Source organism: Microtus pennsylvanicus, chromosome 11 (assembly GCF_037038515.1).
Source record: "Microtus pennsylvanicus isolate mMicPen1 chromosome 11, mMicPen1.hap1, whole genome shotgun sequence".
In the NCBI taxonomy this organism is placed as follows: Eukaryota; Metazoa; Chordata; class Mammalia; order Rodentia; family Cricetidae; genus Microtus; species Microtus pennsylvanicus.
In genome coordinates, this window is record NC_134589.1 from 30,645,448 (window position 1) to 30,663,643 (window position 18,196).

The 18,196-nt window shown below is 39.2% G+C and overlaps 1 pseudogene; it reads right to left on the minus strand.

Annotated features, from left to right (window-relative positions):
* Positions 1-624: 624 nt before the first annotated feature.
* Positions 625-2,899, minus strand: LOC142831569 (CCAAT/enhancer-binding protein zeta pseudogene; annotated as a pseudogene).
* Positions 2,900-18,196: the final 15,297 nt, after the last annotated feature.

Genomic DNA, 18,196 nt, shown 5'->3' on the forward strand with positions numbered 1-18,196 from the left:
AGCTTATCCTATGCTTCCATTCTCCTACTCTAGATAAATAATGGAATATTTATCATACTTTAAGTTCACACTCATACAGATAGAGAAAACTCCACTAACATCTTAGTCAAAATTTCTTATTCCAATTGCTGTGTTCGTATTAATAAAATTATGAATCTTGTTTTTATAATAAGCATTGACATTTGACATATTTCTAGGATGTTTATACTTTATTTATTATAGTTTTGTTGCTCCAATACATCATTAGCACTTTCCTAGCAGAGTCTGAAAACTGTTAATGTGTTTTATAGCTAACTTTAATTGTTGTTAAGGTCGGGTGTTTATCTTTTACTTATAAGACCCAAAAAGATATTCCAATATATCGTAACTACAGAGTTCATATAAGATAAATTTGTAAGTAAGTGTGATCACTTTGGGAAAATTGAAAATGAAAACATCTCCAGATATGAACTGAACACAAGAATGTTCAGATGTCATTATTATTATTATTTGTTTCAACAGTTTATTACAAATCCATTGAACAGTCTAGAATATATGGAGTGAAAGAGAAAGATCAAGAAAAGTGGTTGGATAGCAAGAATAAAGGGTGAGTAGAATCTTCATTTATTATTCACTCTGAAGCACTTATTTCCTTTGCCTTTCGGAGTTTTGAGGGATTTTCATCTTCTTTTTGAAATTTTTCTTTTTCTTGATGATGCTTTCCACATCTCTGTTTTGCAGCCAATCATCACACTCAGCTTCCCACTTGAGCTGTTTGAAACTTGCCTTATCTTGGATAGCCATGGTGATCATACCACTATTATCAAACTTGGATCCCATGTTTTCATCCAGCAGATGGCCAAACTCCTCAGCAGAGACAAACAGGCTAAAGTCATCGAAACATTGCTTTGATCCTTGAAACGACCCAGCAAAGTCCATATTATCTTCATTCTTTCTCTTGCTTTTCTTAGTACTGGCTATAGAGCTGACTTCATCAAGTTCTTCCATTTCATCGTCTGACATATCCATGAATGTTTCTCCACCTCCATCAATTTTGAAGTCTTCATCATTCATACTTCCTAGGGAAAATCCATCATCATCCAGGTCACCAAGCTCATTTTCACTACTCTCTGAATCTTTCAAGTTCTCCTTAGTTCCCTTTATTTCATATTGCTAGCAAAATCAATATCGTCCTTTCCAGGCATAAAGCAGTTATCACCTTCAAATGTGTCAATCAGCTTATCAAATTCTTCATCATCAACACGTTCTATACTGTCTTCATTTGCATTGTGCTTCTGTTTCTTTTTAACAACCTCAACTTTCTTATACCTGCAGAAAAACACTTCATCCGCTGGGATCTGGCTTTCTTCTTTTACAAGGAACTCTTTATTATTCACAGCAAGATTACGAACATCCTTTATAAAATGTTTCCCTTTTGACTGCATCACAACACTGTCAGTATTTTCTTTGCCTTTGTGTAGTTTTGGATTTTAGTATACAAATCAATCCAAGAATCTCATGAGTGTGAAATCCTGCAATGGGTCCCTTGAATACTGAATAAAATTTCCCTCAAGGATAGTCTTAGCATAAAAGGCCACAGAAGGGTGGAAATGCTCAGATAACTTTCTGAGCTCCCAAAGACTTGTTTTCAGCTCCACAGAACAGAGGATTTCAATTGAATGGATCATATGTCTATATTTCTCTACCCACAGCTCCTTTCATATTGGGATGCTTCTGCAGTTACACCTCTAACAGATGGGACGCTGTGTGGCGATTCTGTTCTGAGGGTCTTCCAGCTTATTTACCACCTGACCCAGAAGAGCCTTTTCCTCCGCAGGCTTAGAGCACATCATGAGCAGCTAGTAGGACTCAGATTCTAGTGGTTACCAGGGAATCATGACTTAGAGTTTCTAGGACCTGCACAAATTCTGCTACTAACTGTTTCAGCTGGTGTTCATAATACCACAGTATGAATCTTCTATCTCTTGAGTCCTTGTTGCTGCTGGACACCTCTTCCAGTTGGTGCAAAGGATGCTGGCTGAAGCCCTGCAGCTTCCAACGCTCCTGCAGAAGGTCAGTAATGAGTATTCATGAATGTATCCAAAGCCAGGAGGCACTGCTGCTTGCTGCCCTTCTTCTTAACAAGGTTCAAGAAGGTTTCTACAAACTGGAGCATGTACACAGCATCATCCTGGATCAGAAGGATCATGGCTGTCATCCTGTTACCTAGTGTTGTTCCCAGTGACACAATTGATTGCGTTCACCCAGGTGGAAAAGCCTCCCTTTTGATTACTTGTCTTATTTTTGAATAAGCTGACTTCGTGCTCATACAGCTTTTGAGTCAGGGCTTTGTATTTAGCCGCCACACCCTGAGGCCGGGGTTCCGAAGAGCAGTCTTGCTGTACTCCATGTCATACCATTTGCCTCCAGGCTTCAGTAACAACTTTTGTCTCTCAAGAAATTCAAACACATCAGGTTGTTTATCTTTCCTTGGTTTGGGGATAGTACTGCTATCAGATTGCTATTTTGGTACATTCTTAATTTTCAACTTCTTTTCTGATGTATTTTTACTTTCTATTGCTTTTTGTTTTTTTTTTTTATTTTTTACCTTGAGTAAATTTGCTTCTTTTTTGTTATCATTTTCATTTTCATCTGGCTCATCCTCTTCAATCAAAAAGTTTGTGTATTTGGCCAAATTAAGATTTTGAATAAAAGCCTCCAATTCGCCTCGCTGAAGATTGTCAATTGTTTCTTTTTTGCCTCCATTGTCCACTTCCTTATTTTCATCCAAAGTAGCATGCATAAAGTAATCTTGCTTGGTGCCTCTGAGGCATGACACCTCCTCCAGAGGGAAGCCATTCTTGGCCTCATCAATATCCTCCCCATCTTCCTCCTCCAGATCTTCTGTCACTGCTTTGGGACATCAGGGATGCTTTACATGGAACAGATGCCATTATTATTAACTAGCAACTTTCCCCCATTAGTTTGTGACATTACCTAGAAGATAAGTTTTCCCACTACCATGGTAGAGAAGTTGGTAGCTGCTATCTCCCAAGATTCTCTGGATTACTTGTAGAGAGCCTATGCCAGCCAGCCAGAAATATGAAGAGAATTCATTAGCCAGCTTTAGGGAAGCAACTAATGTAAGATCACAGACAGGATTTTAAAAAAATTAATTAGTTTGAACTTGTAAGGTTTTTAAAAACATGTTTTCATGCCATGATATTTTCAGGCTTCTATGGGTCCTACCTTTTTAATTTTGGGAAACAAGTATCCCATGTCAGAGAGAAGCATTTCCCAAGGGATAAAATGCATATGCTGGACAACCAACTGCAAAAGTAGGTACTTCTTTTTTGAAGTGACCAGACTGAAATATTAGACATTCATTCATTTTCAAATAAAGAAGCATTACTGATCACTAAGTAGGATAGAAAGAAATACAATAATTTCCCAATCACTAAGTGCCCATCCATATGACCCTGAAATGATCTCATACAACAAACTCTTCTCATCTGAAGGTCAGAAGTATTTTCAGGTATCCTCTTTTGAATTTATGGCATATGAAATTTCACAGAACCCCAAAGCTCCTAGTTTTATGTTTTTCTATAGCTATAACTTATATAGTCCCAGTGAAAACCAGTCATTGTATGTTTAGGCCTTTCTCCTTATCAGAGAAGATTCTTAATTATGTCTGAGCAGGCTAAGATAGTTCTTGCAAATTATGACCATAGACCACTGCCATTAAAAGCACCGAGAGTGGATGTTTGGGATCAAAATATTTAGCATCTTCTTAGGTGTACTAATCCAAAATCTCTGGATTTAGTGCCAAGAAATTTGTAATAAGCTCTTGTGAATTCTCTTCTTTGAAGAAAAGAATGACTGACTTGGAGTTGCTACAGGAATCTCTTAGTTAGGACACTGTTTGGTCAAAAGCATCACCCCAGCTTCCTAACACCCCTTTATACAGAGTCTGGAATATTATAGTCAGGGGCCTCATCCCAGCTCCTGGCACCCATCTTTGGAATACTGGGCAGGAACCCCATTTCAAGCCCCCTCCCCTTAGCCCAAACTCCACCTCTGGGAAAACCCACCAAACTGTGACCCCTCCCCAGGGAGGGTCAAGAAGTCCCACCAAACGGTAACCACTTTCCAGGGAAAGTCAAGACCACTCCCACAGGCTACTTAAACTGCTCCTTAGAGAACGTGCATGTGGTCTCCGGATTTTGCGTGGTCTTCCTTTTTCTCTTTCATTTCCTTGCCATGCTTTCCTGGTGCCACCTGGGAGCACTGCATTAAACATGGGCATCTTTTTTTTGTCTAATTTGGCCTTGTTGGAATTATTTGCGTCGGTGGAGAGCCTCATTTTAAGAAAAACCTAACAGACACAATCTCAGGGAATTGCCTGGGAGAAGTTTCTCATTGAAAACTAACCGGAGAACAAAGCATCCATGGTAAATGCATTTACCATCATCACTTTGGTGCTTTAAGACCCCCGATTTTAAATATTGCTACATGTGTTGTCTCTCTTACAAAGCCTTTGACTTTTTTCTTATTTTTTTTCTCATGTCCGTACAAGAAACAAAAGCTGAACCTGTATGACAAGTTTTTTCTTTGGTTGTCAAATCACTAGCACCTACCACACCTTTTTTTACTTGGTGGAGTAATAGAAAGAAAAAAAAAACAATATATACAGGCACCATATTACACATGATTAGTTATAATTGTATTATATACATATCAGGTAAAGAGAACATATGTATGTATTTTCTTACTTACACAAACATGTTATGCACATAGAGATACGGATACATGCATTTATGTCCATATATGTTCACTGTGTTCTGTCAGAACAAATTTTTAATATTAGAGTATTAGATTATTTTGTAAAACTCTGAAGTTAGCATTGGAAAGCAAAAAAATTGCTATGATCATTTACTACTTCTTTATTCTTTTTTTGTTGTTTGGTTTTTGGAGACAGGGTTTCTCTGTAGCTTTGGAGAACTTCTTTATTCTATAGAAACTATACTAAAAGGTATTTAGAGATCAAGTTCCTAACCACATGGATAAAATTTTATTTAAGAAGATTAGGCCTGCACAGATGGTATTTCTTCCTAAGCAGGATAAGCTATCCATTATCAGAATAAAATGAATAAGGGATCTTGAAAGGAAAACCTTGTCCACAACTGTGCATGGAATGAATACCACATTCCAAATGGACAGGATTTTTCTATGTGAATGTCCTGCTTGTATAGAATACAGCATGAATGCATGATTTTAATGGATTTCATTAGTATTGCTATTTTCCATCACACTGTTTGTAAAGTTTCCAATATTGATGGAAATAAAGACAAGTGAGGGCCTGGGGATGTAGCTCAGTGGTAGAGTGTATGCTGAGCATGCACGAAGCCCCAGGCTCTATTCAAGCATCAAAACAAACGCAATCTTGAAACACCTGATATAGCCAACTCTGGGCCCTGCACATTAAAGGCCAGCTGATTTTTCTTGGAGCTGATGTGTGCATCTGTTCTCAATGTGTCAATTGGAATAGCCTGTGCCTACAAATAAATTTCTTGATGAAATATGAACTCATTTTCTTCTAAACATAAAGACTATATCCAAGAATACAAGATTCAGGGGTGGTGTGAGCAGAAGACATAACTCAGTTGGTAAAATGCTTGCAGGGCATTGAGGGGATCTGAGTTTGGATCCTCGGCACCCACATAAAAGTCAGATGTGGTAGTATATACCTTCTATTCTAGAACTTGGTAGGTAAAGTCAAAAGATTCCCTGGTAAATCCCTGGCCAGTGTTATCAGTCAGCAAGCTCCAGGTTAGTGTAAGACTCTGCCTCAAAGAATAAGATTGAGAGTAACTAAAGAAGATACCTGGCATCGACCTCTGGACTCTACACACACGTATAAGCATGTTTACACATATACTATACACCCAAACATAAGCATGTACACACATACTCTACACACCCAAATATAAGCATGTACACAGATACACTGCACACACATGTACATACTTATACTACACTTCCCTATATAATAATTTGCACAATGCACTACACACATATATAAGCTTGTACATTCATACACTCCACACACAAAGATTCTAAACAGTGAACAAAATGATCAACAGAGAGAAAATATTCTCTAATCACTTACTTGTAAAGTAGTTGATAACACTACATAAGAAACTCAAATAGCTCAATAATGTAGAAACAAATAACCCAATTAAAAATAAGCAGAGAGCCTCGATAGACATTGCTCAAAAGAAGACAACAGATACATGAAATCATGGTCAACATTACTATTCATCAGACAAATGCCAATTAAATCTATGATGAGCTGGCACCTCCCTTGTTACAATGGCTATTATAAAAAAGACAAACAGGGCACTTGTGAGCTATTGATAAACATAAATTTATTGTTGTTGTTAACAATAAGAAGCTGACTTAATTTGAAGGGAAATCCTTGTTTATGAAAAGTCAATTCTTTGTTCCTGTTTTCAGGGCTCTTTCTCTGTGGATTTTGACAGTTCAATTAAAATGTATCTCCTGGTAGTTCTGCTTGAAGTATAGCTTCCAGTTGAAGTTTCTGGAGCTTTCCTGACTATATAATTAGTGCCTTTCCTCAAATTCTGAAGGTCAGTTATAATTTCTTCAGTTATTTTTTTTAACACTTTTTCTTTCTCTTCTCTTTCTGGCACTTACTCATGTAAACTTTGCTATGTTAATAGTGTCCCATAAGTGCTAGAATGCTGAATATTTAACTGTCAACTTGCCACAGCCTAGAATCACCTGAGAAGCCATCCTCAATCCAAGGATTTTCTGGATCAGGTTGACCTGTAAGTATGTCTATGGGAGAGTAATTGTTGATCGATGTAGGAGAGTCACACTGATCAATGTGGGATTGTTAACTAACGCAGGGTGGACATGCTGAGCTACATAAAACAAGAGATAGCTCAAAAGGAAGCAAGAATGCTCTCTTCTCCCTCCGCTCTTGACTAGAGGTGTGACACTAACTTTCAGCCTCTAACTCCCATGCCATAAGGAACTGTGTCTGTAACTGGGAGCGTAACACCTCTCCCTCCTCTAAGTTGCTTGTACCCAGGATATATTATCATGACACAAATGCAATTAGCCCAGGCACCAGGGCTCCTTATTATGTTTCATGATTCTGCTTCTGCTCTTCTGACTGAGTAATTTCAAGTGCCCCATCTTTAAGCTCGCCAATTCCTAAACTGTTATTCAATTCAAGTACTCTTGTACCGGCTAGTGATTAAAAAAGAAAAAAAAAACATGAAACTAGACTACTGCACTTTTCATCTTTGGAAATTCTGTTTGCTTCCTTTTCTTGAATTCCAATCTCTTTATTAATAAACCTTGGTTTACTCAAACTATTCTCCAGATAAGTTACAGTTTTGTTTCGAGTTTACTTTAGCTCCTTGAGCAGAAATAGTTCATTTAAAGCTCTTGTTTGTAAACCCAAAGTCTAGCTTCTCTAGCCCCTCCAGTGATTCCTTTTGTCAGTTTTCTTTCTTTGCAATGAATGGGGCATACTTCCATTTTCTTGTGTGTCTAGTAATATTTGACTGAAAACTAGGAATAGTACAAGCGAGTTTGTTCTGGAAATCAGACTTCTACTCTTCTCGGCTGTCAGAAAACCATTTATTTTTAGGTTTCATTCCAAGGTTTGTGTATTGGGGGATGTGTGTATCTGGTGCATGGTGTGTGTAGTGTGCTGTGTGTGTGGTGTGTGGTGAGTATTTTTGGTGCATGGTATGTGACATGTGTGGCTTGTGTGGCTTGTGGTCTACGGTATGTGGTGTATGGTGTATGTTTATGGTATGTGTGGTGTGTATGGTGTGCAGTGTGTGGTGTGTATAGTTTGTGTGTGTGTAGTGTGTGGTGTTTATAGCTTGCGTGTGTGTGTGGTGTATTTGTGTAGTGAGTATTTGCGGTGTGTGGTATTTGGTGTGTGTGTTGTGTGTAGTATGTGGCATGTGGTATGCAGTGTGTGTGGTGTGTGGTATTGGTGTGCATGGTATGTGTGTATGGTGTGTATGTGAATGTGGTGTGTATGTGTGTGTAGTGGAGTATTTGTGGTGTATAGTATGTGATCTGTGTATGTGGTATGTGGTGTGGTGTGTGTGGTGTGGTATGTGTGGTGTGGTGTGTGTGGTGTGGTATATGTGGTGTGGTGTGTGTGGTGTCTTTTGTGTGTGATGTGTTTTGTGTGTAGTGAATATTTGTAGTTTGTGGTATGTGTTGTGTGTGGTATGTAATTTGTGTGTGTGTGGTGGGTGTGTATGGTGTGTGCATGTGTGTGTATAGTGTGTGTGTGTGTTTGGTGTGTGTGTGTTGTGTACATGATGTGGTATGTGTTATATGTAGCATGTGGTTTGTGTGTGTATGGTAGGTGTGTATTGTGTGGAGTGTATATGATGTGGTGTGTGTTGCTAGTGATTGAGTCTAGATTCTCTTGCATGATAGGTAAGCACTTTTTCACCTGAAATGTAAGTCCCAGACCCCTAACATCTTTGCAAGGACTGCACTTCTTGTCCCGTGTGGTCACTGAAGTCTGGTCTGATCTGTGTGGTTGGTGAACTGCCATAGATCTACTCAAATGCCTAAATCCCAAAGGAAAGAGAATGATTGTTGAGGAAGCTGCTCTTGGGTGTGAAAATTAAAACAATGGCTCCTCCTTAAGCCAGCTGCCTATTTGCATTCTGAGATCAAAGCATGCAATCTGAGAGTTTTGAGGACAAAGTCTTTATTGTCTGCATTGGGACCAGAAAGCTACAGAAGCAATACAGGCTACACCACCGTCTTCATGGTGACCTGTTCCTATGTGTGGCTGAAAGGATTGTAGCAGGAGCAGCGTGCTGTGCTCCCACTCAGCTCCCACACGGCTAGCTTAGCCCCGGAAATAATAACACACAAATTGTATTCTTTTAAACACTGCTTGGCCCATTAGCTCTAGCCTCTTACTGGCTAATTCTCATATCTTGATTAACCCATTTCTAATAATCTGTGTAGCACCACGAGGTGGTGGCTTACCAGAAAGGATCTTAACCTGCGTCCATCTTGGAGAGGAGAGGCATGGCATCTGCCTGACTGGGCTTCTTTCTCCCAGCATTCTGTTCTGTTTACTCCGCCTACCTAATTTTCTGTCCTATTAAAGGGCCAAGGCAGTTTCTTTTTAACCAATGAAATCAACACAAACCAAAAGACTCTCCCACATCAAAGGATGAGACAACTACAGTCACAACATAAAGGGCCTCTTTTTTCACAGACACTCCTCTATGCAGTGTGGCTACACATCCTGAACTGTTTGGTTCTGGTAGTTCTTACAAGTATAACAAGTTGCTTTAGTGCGTAGAAATACCAAATCCCAGAGTTTCTTACTTAAGTAATTACCATTCCCTTGTTGCTGTGAACAAGGGTTTGAAAGAAGAAACTCAAAGAAGGATTTATTTGGGCTCAGTTTCAGTTCATCACAATGAGGAGGCCATAGCAGCATTCGGCATTCATTACAATGGCATGCAGCCATGGTCCTGGTACATCAGGAAGCAATGTGCTTGGGCTAAGATCAGAAACTGTAATTACTATCAAGTTCCACTTTCAGAAGCTACTTCTTTTCACTAACCTGATCACAGTCTCAAAGGTTCAAACATGACAAGTTGAGAATCAAATGTTCAAACACATGAATGTGTACTGGAAATTTTATATCCAAACTTTAATTGTTACTTAGCTAGTTATAACCATGTCTTGATTTTTTTCTTTAGCATTTATGCATTCTCTATACTCAAAAGAATAATAAGTATACACACCAGAGAAAGGAAGAAAGAAAAAGAAAGGGAGGAAGGAAAGAAGATAAGGAGGGAGGAGGGAAGAACAGGGGAGAGAAGGATGGGAGGAGGAAGGGAGGAAAAGAAAAAAGTAGAAGTTGTCTTGTCTTAGTTACTTTAATATTGTTGCGATAAATAACCATGACCAAGGTTACTTATAAAAGAAATTAATTTGGCTTATGATTTCAGATCATTGGAGAGTCCATGGTGACAGAGTGAAGGAACATCTGGGAGCTTATGTCTTGATCTACAACCAAGAGACAGAAACAGAGAGAGGGACAGGGCTGGCAAACCTCAAAGCTACCCCCAGTGACACACCTCTTCCAATCTTCAAACCACTCCTAATCCAACAGGAGACCGACCATCCATCCTTTTGATTCTTTGGGGGCCACTCTCATTCAAACCAACCCAGGACACAAGGTGCCTTGGATTCTCTTCCTGTCCCTGTGATAAAATACCCTAATAAGAGCAGCATAAGGGAGAAAGGATCTGTGTGTTTCACAATTCCTAGAAACAGTTTGCCATTGCAGGGAAGTCAAACTAGCAGGAACTCAAAGCAATTGGTCAGTCACGTTATAGCCACAGCCAATAACAAAGAGTAATGAATTAATGAACGCATGCTCATATTCAGCTCACAGTCAAGAGCAAAGAATAAGGGGTTAATGAGTGAGTGCTCATGTTTAGCCCACAATCAAAAGCAGAGTAAGCAGTTAATGAGCCCACGTGCATTTCAACTTCCTCTTACCCTTCCTTCTGTCTAGTTTTCCTACCATGAAATGTTGAGACCCACGTTCAAGTTGCTTCCTACCAAAGCTCACTTAAGAAAATCTTTCACTAGCGTGCCTGCAGGTCAAGCTAATCTAGACAATTCTTCTCTGAGAATCCCTTCCCAGGTAATTCTACAATGCGTAATTGAAAATTCAACCAACCATTTAATTGGGAAAAGGAGAGGTAGAAAGATGTTAAGATGTGTCATTGTATAACATGGTATAACAAAGTATTTCATTTATTTTTTCTTTTTGGCACTTAATTCTTCCTGACCACAGTTTTCTCTCCCTCCACCTCTGCCAGGCCTGCCCTTTTCCCTCTTTCCTAAATCCTCTCCTCCTCCATTTTCCTTCAGAAAAGACCAGGCATCCCAGGAATAGCCACCAAACATGGCATGACAAGATGCATTAAGACTAGGCACAAATTCTCATACCAAGCCTGGGCAAGGCAAGCAAATAGGAGGAAAGGGGTCCCAAGAGCAGACAGAAGAGTTAGAGATACGCCCTGCTCCCACTGTTAGGAGTTCCACAAAAACAACAAGCTGACAACCATGGCACACATGTAGAGAACCTAGTGCAAGCTCAAGCCTGTTCCATGATTGCTGCTTCCGTCTCTGTGAGCCTCTATGAACCCTGCTTAGTTGAAGTCTGTAGGCCATGTGTTCCTGTATCTGGCTCCTACATGTCTTCCTCTCACCCCTTTCCAGATAGACTTGATAGCGATCTCCGGTTTGAGTAGTCTCTCTATTTAATGTTTGTCTCTGGGTCCCTGCATCTGTTTCCATCAGCTGCCAGCATAAGTCTCTTTGATGACAATTTGGCTAGGCTCCAATCTATAAGTATATAAGGATAGCATTAGGAATCATTTTATTGATTTTAACTTCTCTTATAAGTCTCTAAGCTTTCCAGCCTGAGGTTCCTGGTCATTCAGGCAGTGTAGGGCATTGATTTCCTCTTGTGGTGTGGGCCTCAGTTTAGAGCTGCCAATGATTGGCCACTTACAAGTTCTGCACCTCCATTGTCCTAGTACATCTGGCAGGCAAAATAGATGTTAGGTTGAAGGTTTTATGGTTGGGTTGGTGTCCCAATCCCACCTCAGGAAGCCTTGCCTGATAACTGAGTAATTTTGATACAATGTTTTTATTGTTTTAGAATTTCATATATACCTTCAATGTATTTTGATCATATTCATCCATTTTCCCCCTAACTCCTTTTGGATATAACACAAACTCACCCCTTCCTGATATGGGAGTGTCATATATCAATCTGTTGCTTTCATTGGTTAAGCAATAAAGAAACTGCTTGGCCCTCATAGGTTAAAACATAGGTGGGAGGAGTAAACAGAACAGAATGCTGGGAGAAAGACGCTGAATAGAGGAGTCGCCATGATTCTCCCACTCCAGACAGATGCAGGTTAAGATCTTCCCTGGTAAGACACCCCATGGTGTTACAGGGATATTAGAAATGGGTTAGATCGATATGTAAGAGCTAGCCAATAAGAGGCTGGAACTAATGGGTCAAGCAGTGTTTAAAAGAATACAGTTTCCATGTAATTATTTCGGGTAAAGCTAGCCATGCGAGCGGCCGGGTGCCGGGGATGCAGCCCGCCGCTCCTACTACAACACTTTCCCAACATTTTTTTTCTATAACCCAGTGAGTTCAATTTGTACTACCCATATACTCATACATGTGAAGCTCTCCCATACAGTATGGTTGATATATCAGGAGACAACCCTTAAAGAAAATTGATTCCTCCCCTCCCTAAAAGTCATCAGTTATCAATACCTCTTCACCTTGGGTGGGGCTCTTGAACTACTCCCCCTCTATGCTGGACTATTGATTGGCTTGATCATGCATAAGTCTTTATAGGCAATAACACCCCCCTTTCCCTGGTTTAAGGACCATCTTGGAAGAGTGGGTGGATAGATGGTTAAAGCCAGTGGCTGGGGAAGACTTGGGCTAACTAATGTCTAATCCCACAATCTATCCATTGGGTAAATAAAGACTCTTTGGAGCAGAGCCTTTAGAGGGTAAGGGGAGGCAGATACCAGAGCTGTAGAAGGTCATTGGCTTGAGTTCTCGTTCCCCTTGTTGGAGTTTCTTTCTGTTCTACGACTGTTAATTTCCTTGTATGAACACCATGATGAAGGAATTGCCCAATTGTTAGCACAGTTGTGTTCTTATTTGCTTATATTTTTCTGGGATTATTTTGTTTTCCCTCTGTAATTGGTCACCCAGATAAAATTTGCAGCATTGATTTTTTTTTCCTTTTAAATCAGCATCATTATGTATTCTAGCTCTCGTGCTTTAATGACATCTTCCTGAGGCTCCATTACTCCTCAGTCCTAATGGACCTAGCTGAACTGTGCTGGCAGGGGGTTCACAATCATGCCCTCTCTCCCTGGCCCTCTGTAGTCAATTTAGTCAAACCCAGAGAAAAATATACCAAACTCCTCAAGTGCTAAATGATTAATACACAGATCTAATTACGTGATGCCTTAAAAGGCATATTGTGTTTGGAGGAAGAGAAGGAAGGCTCTTCCAAAGCAGTTCTAAGGGAAACGAATCCAAATTGCATTTGTGAAGCAATCTACGGAATCCCAGCAGGCGCTGTCCTCCCACAGGGCTGCAGAAACACTTCCGAGATATGATGAAGCCTGGGGCAGAATGCACAGGTCTTCAAAGGAAGCTCTGACCTATTTTGTTTCTGCCTGGTCTGGGACTATTTGCCCACTGCCCTGGCTTTGGGAGGCACAAGGAATTGGGTTTTACAACAGTGTTTGGTGGGTGGTCTGCTTGAAGGAGCCAGATGTCAGGTGGACAACACAGAAACCTCGTACCTTTGCCTGATGAATGAAAGCAATGTAACAAGTGTTTTTTGCTGGGAATTAGAGAAGCCTTTTTTCTTTCTTATTTCAGTGTATGACTCCAAGAGATGGAAGGCCTTGAAAATGAGAAGCAACGTAATATTTCAAACTATGGAATAGCACATCATTTTAAAGAGGGGAGTGATTTCTAATATGCCCTTGCATGGGAGGTCTCGCAAGGGATGCTACTTAAGACACTCAGGAGAGTTCCTGCCCTCAGCTAATGAGGATAAACACAACAGGGAGCATATTGATTTCTTTTTTTCCATGCAAATGCACAGTGCCTCCACTGTTCTCCAAATGCAGATAGAAGCTTCAGCATCCCCACCACCGAAGAACAGGCAGTTACAGGTGGGCTGACTCATGGTTGTGGAGCTGAAACTAGGGCCTGATACGCATCACTGTGTTTAGATGTCATTAGGCCCTATTGTCCCCAAGGGACCATCAGTTATTGCTCCTCTGCCACTGACAGATGAAGTTCCTCACATATATTATGTCTTACCTGCTCTCTACGACTTCAGACTCTGTTTGCAATGACTGTCCTCCTAAACTGCTCGGATTCTACTCTTCTCTGGTACCATGGACCTATTCGAGGTCCCATGTTATCTTTGAATTGTTTCTAACCTGAGAAATCTGATCTTCTGTCCTCAGTGCACAGTGTACTTAGCTGAGACTGCTATTGCCCTCCCGAAAGCTCTCTGTCTCTTTTAGAGTCACATACAGTGCAGAAAGAGGTAAGGAGATGCTAGAGAAACATCTTTACAAGAAAGATTCTCCTCTTTCTAGAAGCAGCAGAAAGTTAAGAAAGAGAAAAAGACAGAGAGGGAGGGGAGAAGAAAGAATGGTCTTTTGAATATGCCAGATCTGTAGTTAGTCAAGGTTTTAGGAACTAGACTCACAGGTAAAAAGTATTTGAGATAACCTAACTTTTGTGGGTCTTTTCCATAAGGTATTCTCCAGCTAATAATTTATACTGACAAGAAAGGCTTGAAGCCCAACAGAGTGGTTTTACAGAGGCAGAGAAGATGAGCAGGTTTCTAAGTAGTATTAAGGAGTCAAGACAAACTTTGGATGACAGTATCAAGACACTGTAGTCTTAGCCAGGCAGTGGTGGTGCATGTCTTTAATTCCAGCACTTGAGAAGCAGAGACAGGAGGATCTCTGTGAGTTCAAGGCCAGCTTGGTCTACAGGGTGAGTTCCAGGACAGCCAGGGCTGTTACACAGAGAAACCCTGTCTCTAAACCCCTTAAAAAAAGAAGGACAGCATAGTCATTGACTATAGATGGTTTAGAGTGTTGGATCCTCACCTGTAACATAAAAATGAAAATAAAATATCAGCTTGATGTACTTTTTTAATAAAAAAGAATTCTAAAATTGTTGTTAACTCTTTTATAAAACAAAGTTTCTAAGTATAAAAGCAAGGTCAGAAGAAAAGTTAAATCTTTCTAGATTATTTCTCTAGAGGAAAAAAAAGAAAAGAACAGAAGCGAAGAATGAAGGCCAGAGAGTAAATCCAGACTGGTTCGACCATCGCAACTTAGACAGAGCACTGGAAGTCACTAGTCTTTGCTTAGTGATCATAACAAAAAATGTTATGAAACAAGCACAAATAGATTAAAAGGACAAGCAATACTATGTGTAGACATTGATCGTTCTCAAAAGAGGAAATATAAGTTCTCTGGTCATCTCACCAGAACTTCAAAATCAGAGTTCACTGCACAGTAATACCTACATCCAGAGGGTTGAAATGGCAAAAATAAAATAAACACACTCAGGAATGAGTGGTGAATTCATAGTTTGGTATAACATATGTAGAGGGTTTTCTAAACACTGATCAAAAGAGAACAGTGTGAAACAGAATGACCTAGAGATTTGCTGGGCTGGAGCTGGAACAAGGCTACTGGGTTTGCATAATTGACACATCAGCTCACAAGTTATGGTGACTTGAGTGAATGATGTGAGCCCCACAGCAAAGCTGTCACGGATCCTACAGAACTCTAAGATGTAGCTCTTCACATAAAGGGTTGCTTACAATACCCCTAGTTTTACCACCCCCACAGCTACTTATTGCCCGAGTACAAAAAGGAATGGCAAGAAGCTTCATATTTGTAGATTAATGCTTAAATACCCATACTGCCTAAATAGATCTACATATTTAACACAATCCTTATCAAATATCAACATTATACTTCACTTAGCAAGAAATTAATCCTAAACCGGGCAGTGGTGGTGCACACCTTTAATCCCAGCACTCGGGAGGCAGAGGCAGGCGGATCTCTATGAGTTCGAGACCAGCCTGGTCTACAAGAGCTAGTTCCAGGACAGGCTTCAAAACCACAGAGAAACCCTGTCTCGAAAAACCAAAAAAAAAAAAAAAGAAATTAATCCTAAAATATATATAGGATCCAAAGGATCATATGCTAGTTAGGGTCCTCTAGGGGAACAGAACCAATTGTGTGAAATATATACATATCTATTTATTTAAAGAATTTATTAAGTTGGCTTATGTTAAAATAGTAAGAACAGTTGTCTCACAATTAAAAATAAGACATCTCTAGACATTTGAGCAAAAATATAAGTGCTATTCTAATATAGTTTTTAAAATAAAAATTGTTAAAACTGTTAAAGCAAATGTGGTATAAATACATCATAGAGTGCTAGTTAGTTATAAACAATGTAATCCTGTCACTTGTAATAGCATAGATGGACTTGATCCTAATAGTATTAAGTTTAAAGAACATAAGCTAGCCAGGATACAAAGGAGACTCACATGTGTGTGAATGCTGGGATTCTCTCCCTCACATACAGAAACCTAGAAATTGTTTGGTTATTAGTGGTACTGCATTCTTTATGAGCCACAAACTCTACTTTCCAAAGACATTTAGAGCAAAACTGGGAAATGTGTGCACATAAATGTTTAAAAATTTTTGTAAACAATGTTGTTTTTATTGTTGAAAATATCAAAATAGGCTACCACTTAAAAAGTGTAAGAAGACTGAAAAGATGGATCAGTAGTTCCGAGCACACACTGCTCTTGAAGAGGCCCAGAGTGATTTTTAGCACCCACGCCAAGTGGCTCCCAAACACTTGTAACTCCAGCTGCAGGACATCTGACACCTTCTTCTGGCCCCTTTGAGCAATTGCACTCACATGCACATAGGCATAATTAAAGTTTTAAAATAAGTCTTTAAAATAGTTGACTAATTAAAATTCTAAGAAGCAACTATAGCTTTTGACAAAGAAGAAATACTCATTATTCCTCTCAATATAAGATGTATCAGTGTGCTAGCAATGGTTTAAAGTGTGTTCAAGCACATTTCTGTGTGTGCTGTAGTCTCACTCTATGAGCCCCAAATTCCTATGCTGAATCCTGATTAGCAAGGTGACCATATTGGGGGGCGGTGAAGATTTTGGGAAATGATTACATCATGAAAGCTGAGCCTTCATAAATGGGCTTGTAAGTACATTGTTCATAGAAGATACTGAGGAAAATCAGCTAGCCTTTTTATCCTGGAGAATGCAGTCAGAAGATATTGTTTACTGAAAGTAGCCTATACCAGACACAAATATGTTGGAATTTTGGTCTTATACTCTACCTCCAAAATGGTTAGAGAAAAATTTTCATGATGGATGAGCTGTAAAACATTTTGTTATAACAGCTCAAAAAGACTTAAAGGGGCAGGAGAGATGCCTCAACAGTTAAGAGAAATGTCTGCTCTTCCATAAGATCTGGGTTTAATGCCCCAGTATCTACATAGTGGCTCAAAACCACTTACAACTCCAATCCCAGGGAATCCCATGCCATTTTTTGACTGTCATGGGCCTGAAGCTTGCAGATAGTATACGTAATAGATGCAGGCAAAAGACCCAAAGACATAAAATGAAAAATCATTAAGAGCATCGTGTGTGAGCACAAGTCAGGAGCGAAGTGTTTAGTTTCAATGCTAAAAAAAATATTATCATGCTTTCAACTCTAAGTTAAAAATGTAAGCTGTCTTTTAGTGTGAAGATGAAATATGCAACTAAAGACAACCCGTGTGGTTTTAGAGTCAAAAATATCCTCTTTGGTTTCTAGTCTCATATTTTTCACAAGGAAGAAAATGTGTGATATCCATAAACCATACAAGACATATAAATACATCAGAAATAAAGCAAACATGCAACTAAAAATGCAAACAAGAAACCAGTTATTTCATCTACACTAAAAACTACAAAATACTTAGAAGTAAATGCAGTAAGAAAGAAATAAGAACCAAAAACAACACAAGAACAAATAAAGTTTATTTAGGGGCATAAAATGGAATCTGAGCAAATACAAACACATATCACTTACTCTCATAAACCCTGCTCTTCTTAAATTAATACAAATTCTATGCAGTTCTAATTGTAAAGCCAACAAGAAATCAAGCTAAATTTTATAAATATATTTTAAAGTTCACCCTAAAAAATACTACTGAAGAGTAAGAACAAAGTAAAGAACAGTGGCCATAATGAAGAAGACCATGCCTTAATGTCAGAGGCTAACCTGAATACCCAGTAATTGGATAAATGTGTCATTGGATGAAACACCAAAGATAAGTAAAGGAATCTAAAATATAAGAGAATATGAAGCACATTAACAATAGAAATTATATTTATTGGAAAATACTATAAAGTATTTAGGAACTTAGCTATTTATGAAAAAAATGTAAAAAAGTATAAAACCACCTGCCAAAGCATGTGATT